At 41.9% G+C, this 10220-nt stretch overlaps 1 protein-coding gene across 3 annotated transcripts in view; it reads right to left on the bottom strand.

Annotated features, from left to right (window-relative positions):
• The window catches only part of luzp1 (leucine zipper protein 1), an 89201-nt gene that overhangs the window by 52382 nt on the left and 26599 nt on the right, over positions 1 to 10220 (bottom strand). Inside the window, exon 1 of one of the 3 annotated variants that reach the window (XM_015374660.1) lies at positions 6345 to 6464. The exons of the other annotated variants lie outside the window; for them this stretch is intronic. The gene's annotated coding sequence lies outside the window, so the exon portion shown is untranslated. Of the gene's footprint in view, positions 1 to 6344; positions 6465 to 10220 lie in introns of those variants that run through there. 3 annotated transcript variants of the gene reach the window in all.

Genomic DNA, 10220 nt, shown 5'->3' with positions numbered 1-10220 from the left:
CTTCGTATGGATGAGAGGCTGGTTTGGTGAAAAATGTGTGCGTTTAGGCCAGGGTTTGACTTCGTGTGGACGGGGCCTAAGTTTTTAAACAACAACATCTGTTTGTGGTTCCCAAACATTTCATGGAGGGATCTCCTTTGGTAAAGTATTCATCACCAGCCTTCACAACAGTTAAAGAAAAGTCATAATAAATTACATAATCTTCTGTGCAACAGAAAAAAAGATGAATTCACAAATTGTTCCCTTATACCGTGGGGGGCCACAGGGCTCAGTCTAAGGCCCTCTTGTTTTTGCCCTTTATCTTCCTCCCCTTAGCTCAATAATAATGCGTTTACTTCCATTGATACGCTGATGACAGACTCATTTACATTTCACTAAGCAGGATGGGAACTCCATTAGGGGTGTGGGGAAAAATCAATTTGGCGATATATTGTGATTTTTGGTCGATTTTTTTATTTCCCAATATTGATTTAAAAAAAAATAATAATAATAATTTACCTAAAACAATGAGGGAAGATGGGCTACGTCTGCACCGCCACTCTGGCAGATAGAGCTGTGCTTTTGCTGTTATATTTTTTATATTTATACGTTTTAAAAACAAAGCGGCGCGTGTATGACGTCATCCGTACGCCGGACTGGGGTTGCGACAGGCAGCCCGGGTCACAGGCGGCTACGCTCTACCCCTTCTATTCATTCTAGCTAATCTGAATCGTTCAATTACAATTGGAGAGCGAGATCATCTGTGGTAGCAGCACTAGACATCTTCCAGGAATGTGAGGAAAACTAGCAGCAGTTCAGCGGACAGAAAGAATGAATGGTAGCTGGCGCTCGCAGATGACGTCATACACACTCCGCTTTGTTTAAAAAAAATAGAAATATAACAAATATAACCGTGGATGTCTGGGGGACAGTGATTGGCCTACATGTTATGAATGCTGGCGTACCATAAAGAATAAATAATGAACAGTTTAGTTTGAGCCTTCAAGTCGTTGCCCATAGGAAGACGTTACTAGATATAACCTAACACAATATCTTCAGAACGGCTCCAAATGACACAAAACTCATATGGGTGAGTAGAACATGATGGAATAACGTAAAATCAAGGGCCCAATCTAAAAAAAAACAGCGTTCCCCAATTTTCCCATTGTGCGAGAATTTTTCAATCTGGCCGACTTTCCGTGTTTATTCCATGATGAGTCATGCATCGTGGAATAAACGCGGGGTAATGAGGGACGATTAGCCTCTCACGACCAAGATGTTTGAAATTCATTCACCTTCATGCACCCCCCTTTCACTCAGGTCAGCCAATCAACTGCTTCTTCAGGCATCTAAAGAATCAGGGACTTCCTGCTTTTTTATGGCAGCTCCAAAAATCTGGAACAACCTTCCATTGTGCATCAAAGAGTCAAGAGTCTCTTTGCCGCGGCTTATAACACTGCATGAGATGTTAGCCTGTAATATTGTTAATTTTTATTATGGACATTTTTACCTCTTATTTTAATTTTTGATGTATGTATTCAAAGCTAATATTGTTTTTATTTAAGTCCTCTGGTAATTGAAGAACTTCAAAGTGCTTTATAAATAAAGTTGGATTGGATTAACAGCAATATTGAGCAATGATTACAGGAAACTGCCTAAGAGAGCAGAGAGACGGGCGACGTCCTCAGAGGAACTCATCACGTTACAAGTGATGGACATGAAACATGAGGCTCGTAGATCCTCCTGCCAGTCTCAGCACATCTTTACGGGTCATCCTCTTTGCGTCTGCACGTCTCGGCTTCTCAGCGGCGGAGACAGCTGTCCCGCTCCGCTCTCAGCTACATCACTTTAGTCAGACCCACAACATCAGCAGTCTGGATCTGCTGAATCATTCCCCGTTCTCACGCTACAAGCCCATCCTGCCACGAAGCGATCCAGCCAAGCAACAGAACACACACGCGTGTCTGTGTTTGTGTGCGAGACTTGTCACATATTTTGGAGCTCAGATGAAGCCTCGTAGGCAAAGGACGTAAAGCCATCCTTGAGGTGGATGCTCTCCCATCCAGGCAGAAACATGTAACCGAAACAAACAACAAACATCCGTCTTCTTCTCAACCTTCACTCCCACACAGTAAATCAGCTGGAGTTCTTAGATCAGTCAACAGGACAAACCAAAGCCTCCTTCTGTGTCACAGAGCTACCAGTCAGCAGCTATAGTGGCCTAATTACCTTCATTCACAGCTGTCTGCATTCACACTAACTTAAGTGGAAATAATAAAATGGTTTGAAGCATTTCTTTTCTTTCTTTTTTTGCAAATAAGTAAAAAAAAACAAAAAACATTTTTGTTTCCAAGTTTGAAGACTCTCGTAATTTTATTACTTTATTCTTGACTTTATTCCCGTAATTTTATGACTTAATTCCCGTAATTTTATGACTTAATTCCCGTAATTTTATGACTTAATTCTCGTAATTTTATGACTTAATTCTCGTATTACCACTATTATCGTAATTTTATGACATTATTATCGTTATTTTATGACTTTCAAACAATAAAGAAAATGGATGTGTGAACTGAGCCAACATGATAACCGTTAGTGCGCCACCTACTGGTCGGGAGGACTTAAACTGTCCTCACCTTCAAGTTCTCTCAGGCTTGTGGTTCATTGAGATAATGGTTTATTTTAGTGTTTTTCTTCTGTTTTTAGCACAGTCTGAACTTTGGGTTAATTTCTTAGAACTTCATTAATATTTTTTCCAGTTTTGATGCTTGTTGAATTTTGAAAAAGTTTGGAAACTTCACTCTTTAACCTCTCTGGAATTAAGCTGTGGAAGTTTCTCAGTCATCCAGGTCAGAGTCATTCCAAAAAAAGTTAAAAACAATCCACTGAACTTTGTTTCCGAGTTTGAAGATGTTTCTCTTTCCATCCAGGAAGCTTTTTCAATTTAAAATGCCAAAAATAGCGTTGAATTCGAAGCTTTATACAGTAGTCCAACAAAGTCTTGTTTTTTGTTAGAAAATATGCAAATTAGAAAGTACGAACGGGTCAAACCCCTTTGGAATGGGGGTTATTTGGCTTCTTTGTTAGCCTGCAATTCCCCATACCCGTCTATGTCTCTGAAAGGGGGTCGTTAAAGGGAATTGTTGGCCTGTTGGGCTACTCTATAAAGCCTGGAACTCAACGCTATTTCTGACATTTAGAATTGAAAAAGCTTCCTGGATGGGAAGAGAAACGTCTTCAAACTTGGAAACAAAGTTTAGTAGAGCCAGGGAGCCAGTGGGGGACGGAGCGACAGAACCTGACCCGCTGACTGTAGCCTGGAGGCCCCGTGCTTCTCCCCACCTGCCTTACCGGCCCCCAGCCCACCTCCTCTGGCTGAGGACAGACGGTTCTCTGCTGAGGTCCGGTTCAGTCAGCGGCCCAGCAGTCGACACTTCATATATGGCATATATGCGCTTAGTTCTGACATTAAAATAGTATCCTATAAAATAAAATCTCTGTTACCATGAAATAAACGATAGAAAATGTAATAGTTTAAATAACAATAATTTTTTACCTAGATTTGTCATTGAATACTGGCACATTAAAAAAAAAAAATAAACCTACATTTTCAATCATTTAAATTAGATAAATTAGGCGCAGTTGGTTGCACTGCTGCCTTGCAGCAAGAAGGTTCTGGGTTCGATTCCTGGCCCGGGGTCTTTCTGCATGGAGTTTGCATGTTCTCCCTGAGCATGTGTGGGTTCTCTCCAGGCACTCCGGCTTCCTCCCACAGTCCAAAAACATGACTGTTAGGTTAATTGGCTTCTCTAAATCTTCCTTAGGTGTCAGTGTGTGTGTTGCCCTGCGATGGACTGGCGACCTGTCCAGGGTGGACCCGCCTCTCACCCGTTGACAGCTGGAGATAGACACCAGCACCCCTCGCCACCCCAATAGGGACAAGCGTGTCAGATAATGGATGGATGGATTTCTGATACCTCATGTATTTTTATGCTATTTATTATGATTTTTTTGTTTACTATGTTGTTCACTATTATTATTATTATTATTATTAAAACTAGAAATATGATATATAAAAATGGTTTGCTGTTTAAAATGGAAAAAGATTTTAACTTGCAGATATTTCACTAAAATTATAGATTGTGTTTTTTTTAAAGCTTATTAAAATTTGCGTCTCTAAGCCGAGTTTCTGCTAAAATGGATCTTTGAATTTGAAAGGCTATCGAATAATCGGTATGGAAAAAAAATTATAAGGAATTTTTTCTTAAAATAAGTGCATTTGTTCTTGGATTGAGGAGTTAAGAGACATTTTGCCAACGGAACAAGACAATTTACATTTAAAATAAGAAAAAAACAATTGCATTTGTCTTATGTCAAGTGCATTTTATATAATTATCTTATTTTAAGCCTAAAAATACTATTTCCATTAGCAAACTATCTAATTTACCTACTTAAATTTAGAGTAAATACATTTTATTTAAGACATTTTGAGTTATTTCTTGATGGTTTTTCCAGTGTGGCCTTTAAAACCCTGTATAGGTCGATTTTTACTCTTTTTTTTTAACCTTTTTTCTTTGATCAGTATCATCTTTTAAAAGTATAAATAAATTCTGGGTCAATAGGCGCATCGTTAAGCAGTAGTATTGATGGATTCTCACCGATCCTGGTTCTGACTTCAGGGATATTTCCTCAGCCTGGTAACAACGGGAACCAAAGGAAATCTCACCGCTCAGCGTGAAGGTTTGTTAAACCCGATGAACTCAGTGTTTGGCTTGGACTCACTCAGAGTGCTAATTGCAGCAGGTGAGGATGACGACGGCTCATTACTCCACAGAACCCCCGCCTGAAGTAAACCAGACCCCCCCAATGGCGTCTCGCATTGTCCTCCCATCCCTGCTTAAACCACAGCAGCTATCACACCTTAGAAACGTTTCTGTCCACTTCTAGTCCTGACATGTACCAACCACGCTCTGCGTGTTCAGGCCCAAAACAACGCTGCAACCGCAGCAAAGACGATCAATGGAGCGAGTAAGCCTGGAAAAGAAAGAACCACCTCATGACAGACTGAACCGTTAACCCGGGTGCAGGAAGGAAAACACTTTCAGACAGATAACAAGTGAGAGCATGAAGGAAGAGGAAGCAAAGACCTCATGTTCCATTTTCTTTCAGTGGAGAACATTTCATGGCCTTAAATCCCATCCTGGCTTTCAGTGGCCAGGCGGGCCTCGTTTGCAAGGGAGCCCATTTCCTGTGTGTGATTAGGGGAGAGCGAGCAGGCCTGTGTGTGTGTGTGTGTGTGNAGAGTAAATACATTTTATTTAAGACATTTTGAGTTATTTCTTGATGGTTTTTCCAGTGTGGCCTTTAAAACCCTGTATAGGTCGATTTTTACTCTTTTTTTTTTACCTTTTTTCTTTGATCAATATCATCTTTTAAAAGTATAAATAAATTCTGGGTCAATAGGCGCATCGTTAAGCAGTAGTATTGATGGATTCTCACCGATCCTGGTTCTGACTTCAGGGATATTTCCTCAGCCTGGTAACAACGGGAACCAAAGGAAATCTCACCGCTCAGCGTGAAGGTTTGTTAAACCCGATGAACTCAGTGTTTGGCTTGGACTCACTCAGAGTGCTAATTGCAGCAGGTGAGGATGACGACGGCTCATTACTCCACAGAACCCCCGCCTGAAGTAAACCAGACCCCCCCAATGGCGTCTCGCATTGTCCTCCCATCCCTGCTTAAACCACAGCAGCTATCACACCTTAGAAACGTTTCTGTCCACTTCTAGTCCTGACATGTACCAACCACGCTCTGCGTGTTCAGGCCCAAAACAACGCTGCAACCGCAGCAAAGACGATCAATGGAGCGAGTAAGCCTGGAAAAGAAAGAACCACCTCATGACAGACTGAACCGTTAACCCGGGTGCAGGAAGGAAAACACTTTCAGACAGATAACAAGTGAGAGCATGAAGGAAGAGGAAGCAAAGACCTCATGTTCCATTTTCTTTCAGTGGAGAACATTTCATGGCCTTAAATCCCATCCTGGCTTTCAGTGGCCAGGCGGGCCTCGTTTGCAAGGGAGCCCATTTCCTGTGTGTGATTAGGGGAGAGCGAGCAGGCCTGTGTGTGTGTGTGTGTGTGTGTGCTAGGGGCTGCAGTCCAGCAGGGTCTGTGGTTGTTTTGTCTGCTAAAGAGGAAAGGAATGCCCAAATCAAACACAGTGAACAGAACACAGAGCGAGACCCAGAAAAGAGCGAAAGATGGGAGAAAAATGGATAAACTGTGAAGAGAGAGCCGAATAAAGGTTATTTAGATCATGGAAGTGGTTATAAAAAGATGGAGGACCAGAAAATAGTTTTCACTTACTGAGATCAGCAAACAGCATTCCTCCTGCTGCCATTTGCATTCCAGCAGCGCAGCAAGGTGAGGAAAAAACTCTGCCTTCAAGCTGATGAAGCCGTCGCATGGAAAAACCATTTACCTCCTCAACTTCACAATGAACCTGAAGAACCTGCCCTAATATTTAATAGCTTCGCTCTAAAAGAAACAAACGGCCGGGACATTCCCACGCTGCCATCGATTTACAGGCAGCTCCTCATTATTCAGAGCCAGTGACAGCTAACAATGTCACAGAACAGCTTTGGTGGCTTCGTCACACAGCAGGGCTGCAGAGGGACAGCCAAGCACGTCAACTCAGCACAGTCTAGGAGACGCAACATGTGTCGGATATCGCCTGCGTTCACTTCATCAGGACAACTCCCTTCAAACATTTAGCATAGGAATGTTCATGAGGCTCTCTGCGAGCCTTTCAGGGATGCAAACGAGGTCATTGCATCAGAGATCAAAGCTTGAAGCGAGTCTGGGACTTTCAGGTTTTGCCTGGAGACACGAAAAGCAGCCCTGATAGGGGTTAGCCGAGCTTACAGGGAAAATATCAGCCTTATCTAGAGCAGGGGTTCCCAACATGGAGGTCAGGAACCTGACTCCGCCAGATGGATTATCTCCGCAAATCCATCTGGAAACCTTCGGTTGAAGTAATTTTGGGAAGGGGTGAAAATACTGGTTAACTGATTGGCCTATGTTGGTGATAGACGGGCCAAATAAACCAATCAGATCAACGAAGCATATGACGTACTAACAGAGCGACGACGAAAACACAACCACAAGCCAGGCTACTCTTGCCGAAACCAGTCGGGAGAAGAGCAAAAACATCTTTTCCTCTGAGAAAAGCCTCCAGAGCAGCGTTTTGCTCTTCTTTCGGTGAAGAAATACTCTGTAATTATGATAAAACTTGCTCGATAGCCACGCTAACGCTAGTTTCATCGGCTGAAGCCGCCATGTTCTTTAGACTGAACTGTCGTGCTTCTGGTTGCGTCACACCTCAACCCGCCTCAAAGCCAACGCTGATTGGACGTTCGGTTTGGTGAACGGCTCCAAATTTTCTTTAACGGAGAGTCTCCAGACTGATCTGCGAGTGAAACCTTGAAAGCTCGCGAGATCAGGATGGTCTGACAAGGCTAGGGGGTCAAGACCCCAGAGAGGTAAATGGAGGATATAAAACACATTAGAATATTTCATAAATATTGTATATTTATTTTTTATTATTTAGTTATTCATTTTTGTTGGTTTTTAATACCTACTGCATTGTTCAATTAATTGAACTTTATTGAACTTTTTTATTGGGGAGCAGTGGGCCCGGGGGCAATCGGAGTGTAAAGGCCAATTAATGCTTCTGACGCAAAATCCTGACTACGTGTCTGGCGGTCACAAACCGGCACAGTCCTCAAGCGGAGGTGCGCAGACAAAAAGCAGCTGTGATTGGTCCTTGGTTTGCCTTTCCAGCTGTCTGTGTGGTCGTCCTTCTCGACTCAGTGCCAGGGGGCGCGCCATTTTCAAAAAAAGGAGGAACAACTACATTGGACAACTACTACGAAAGGTTAATCGAGGAGGTTCTGAGGTACAATCCGTCGAAGTTCTCTCAAGTTCTCGATTAGGCTTCCCATGGCGCTTTGGCGGGAAACTGCTGTGCGTCCCTAGAAATTCCAGACCGACGGTGCAGAAGAATAACAGCAAAACTGGTTCGCGACCAGACCCAAGCAAACATTTAATGTGTGCAGTAACAGAGGTCTAATCTGCCCTTAAAGGTCTTGCTCAGAGACCCAGAGTAGCAGTCGGTGGGAGTGGGTTTTCGACCTCACAACTTCAGAATTCCAAGCCCTAACCACTAGGCCGCCACTAACCTTACTTATAATATCTGTATTCTACTGTGAAGCCCTAAGATTGGCTTTTCTTTATAGATCAGATAGGATTTATCTAATAAATAATTCAAATATTAAATATCTTATTATATTTGATTTAAATAAAACTACCATTTAAATCAAGTGCATTTTAGGCTTCTCCTTCTTGTTGCATAGAGATTTTCTGTGTCAGAGGCTGTAAAGCTTGGGAACCCTTGATCTAGACGCATCCAGATATTGAACTGACAGATCTGATCAGACGTTCATCCTGATCCGTCCTGACTGCTGATCTAATAGAAAAAACAGATCAAAAAAAATATTTTTTCCCCCCGAATCAGATGCCACAACACGTCAGAAAGACAACAAGTTATCACAACAATCGCTCTCAGTTTTTCCAGAAAGTCACCACAAAAGATAGAGGGTGTTTGAAGCTCATTGAAAGCTCATCATAAAATGAGAAAATAATTATAATATATCAAAAGCCTTGAGATTATAGTCGACTTCAAATCTACAATTAATCTAATAGCATCTGAACAGACTTTAAAAAGGAACAGACCGCCTTCTGATTAGGTAGCTTGTTGTAAAGGGTTGTCTGATTCCACCAAAAATCTATTGTTTTGTTGTTTTTTTTCAAACCAAAATTTTGATTTAAAGGTATAGAGGACTTTTTATTTCCAGGTGGATCATCTAAATAAGTGGTCCTCCTAACCGTCAATCATTCTGGTGATATGTTTACGTAAGGACGTCCTACGTGTTGGATCACCAACTTGAAGAGGGAGGATTTGCCATCGAACTTCTGGCCAGAGAAAAAACACGTAGCCAACATCTGGAAGAAGAATGTATTCAAGATGACTTGGATAATAAACACCAGATACAGCACTGGGACTTGATCAACAGCCCATACCGCACCGATACACTTTAAACAGTATGAAATAATTTCATATTCAGGGTACTTTCTGAAGTTTGTATTCTGAATTTGAGCTACTTTAACCCCTTAGCAATAAAAAGTGAAACTGGTGAACCTTCCTCCTATTTTTCTTCTAAGGTTGATTGTATAAAACTACTGTATTAAAACTTTTTTTTAAATTATTATTCTTATGTGCATTGAGCCTCCAGGTTCGATTACCAAACACTTCCTTGTTTTGTGTGCATGCTGGACTCTGCCCATGCAGGAGTGAAGTCATTCCATGACTGGCAGAGCAGAATTGATAGGCCGCTATTGTTTCCTTTTAAGGGCTTCTGTGACTTTAATGCTTGGCATGGCTGGGAGTACAGATGCAAACGGCTGGCAGGAGGGATAAAACACTCATTCAAGCACATTCCTCTGTGGTCCACACCTAGAGTTGGAAAGGGAACAAATCTGTAAGTTACACAGGATAAGAAAGATTCGAAGCCAAGAATGTCTGTGATTGCTCAAAACCTTCCTTTTTTATACTTTATTTGAACTGCCTGGGAGGCGTTAAGGAAGTCATAACTATGAATAAAAAGTATTACCAGAAGGAGAAAATGCCACAAGCATCAAGCTTTTCCTTTGTTTCAGAGAACATCTGTCTCAACAGATATAAAATCACACGGTTATAAGGATGAAACTAGGTACACCCCCGCCTCAGGGAAATCCAAGCAACGGATCATCGACAGGGAAAAGCAGAAACTTTGGTTTTTTAATAGGTGCCAAAAATCTACCCATTAATTCCTTTTAACGACCCCCCCCCTTTCAGTGACTGACAGGTGGGGCATTGCAGTCTAACGAAGAAGCCAAACGAGCCCCATTCCAAAGGGGGGGACACGTTCGTCTAGTTCAATTTCCATGTTTTCTAAATAAAAACAAATCTTTGTTGGGCAACTGGGTAAAACCTGGAACTCAACGCTATTTCTGACATTTTAAATAGAAAAAGCTTCCTGGATGGAAGAGAAACGTCTTCAAACTCGGAAACAAAGTCCAGTGGATTGTTTTTAACTTTTGTTGGAATGACTCTGACCTGATTGACTGAGAATCTTCATCAGC

This window comes from Cyprinodon variegatus, unplaced genomic scaffold, assembly GCF_000732505.1.
Source record: "Cyprinodon variegatus isolate N-32 unplaced genomic scaffold, C_variegatus-1.0 Scaffold107, whole genome shotgun sequence".
In the NCBI taxonomy this organism is placed as follows: Eukaryota; Metazoa; Chordata; class Actinopteri; order Cyprinodontiformes; family Cyprinodontidae; genus Cyprinodon; species Cyprinodon variegatus.
The sequence above is the reverse complement of the archived record's forward strand: the minus strand, read 5'-3'. Positions and strand labels throughout refer to the sequence as shown.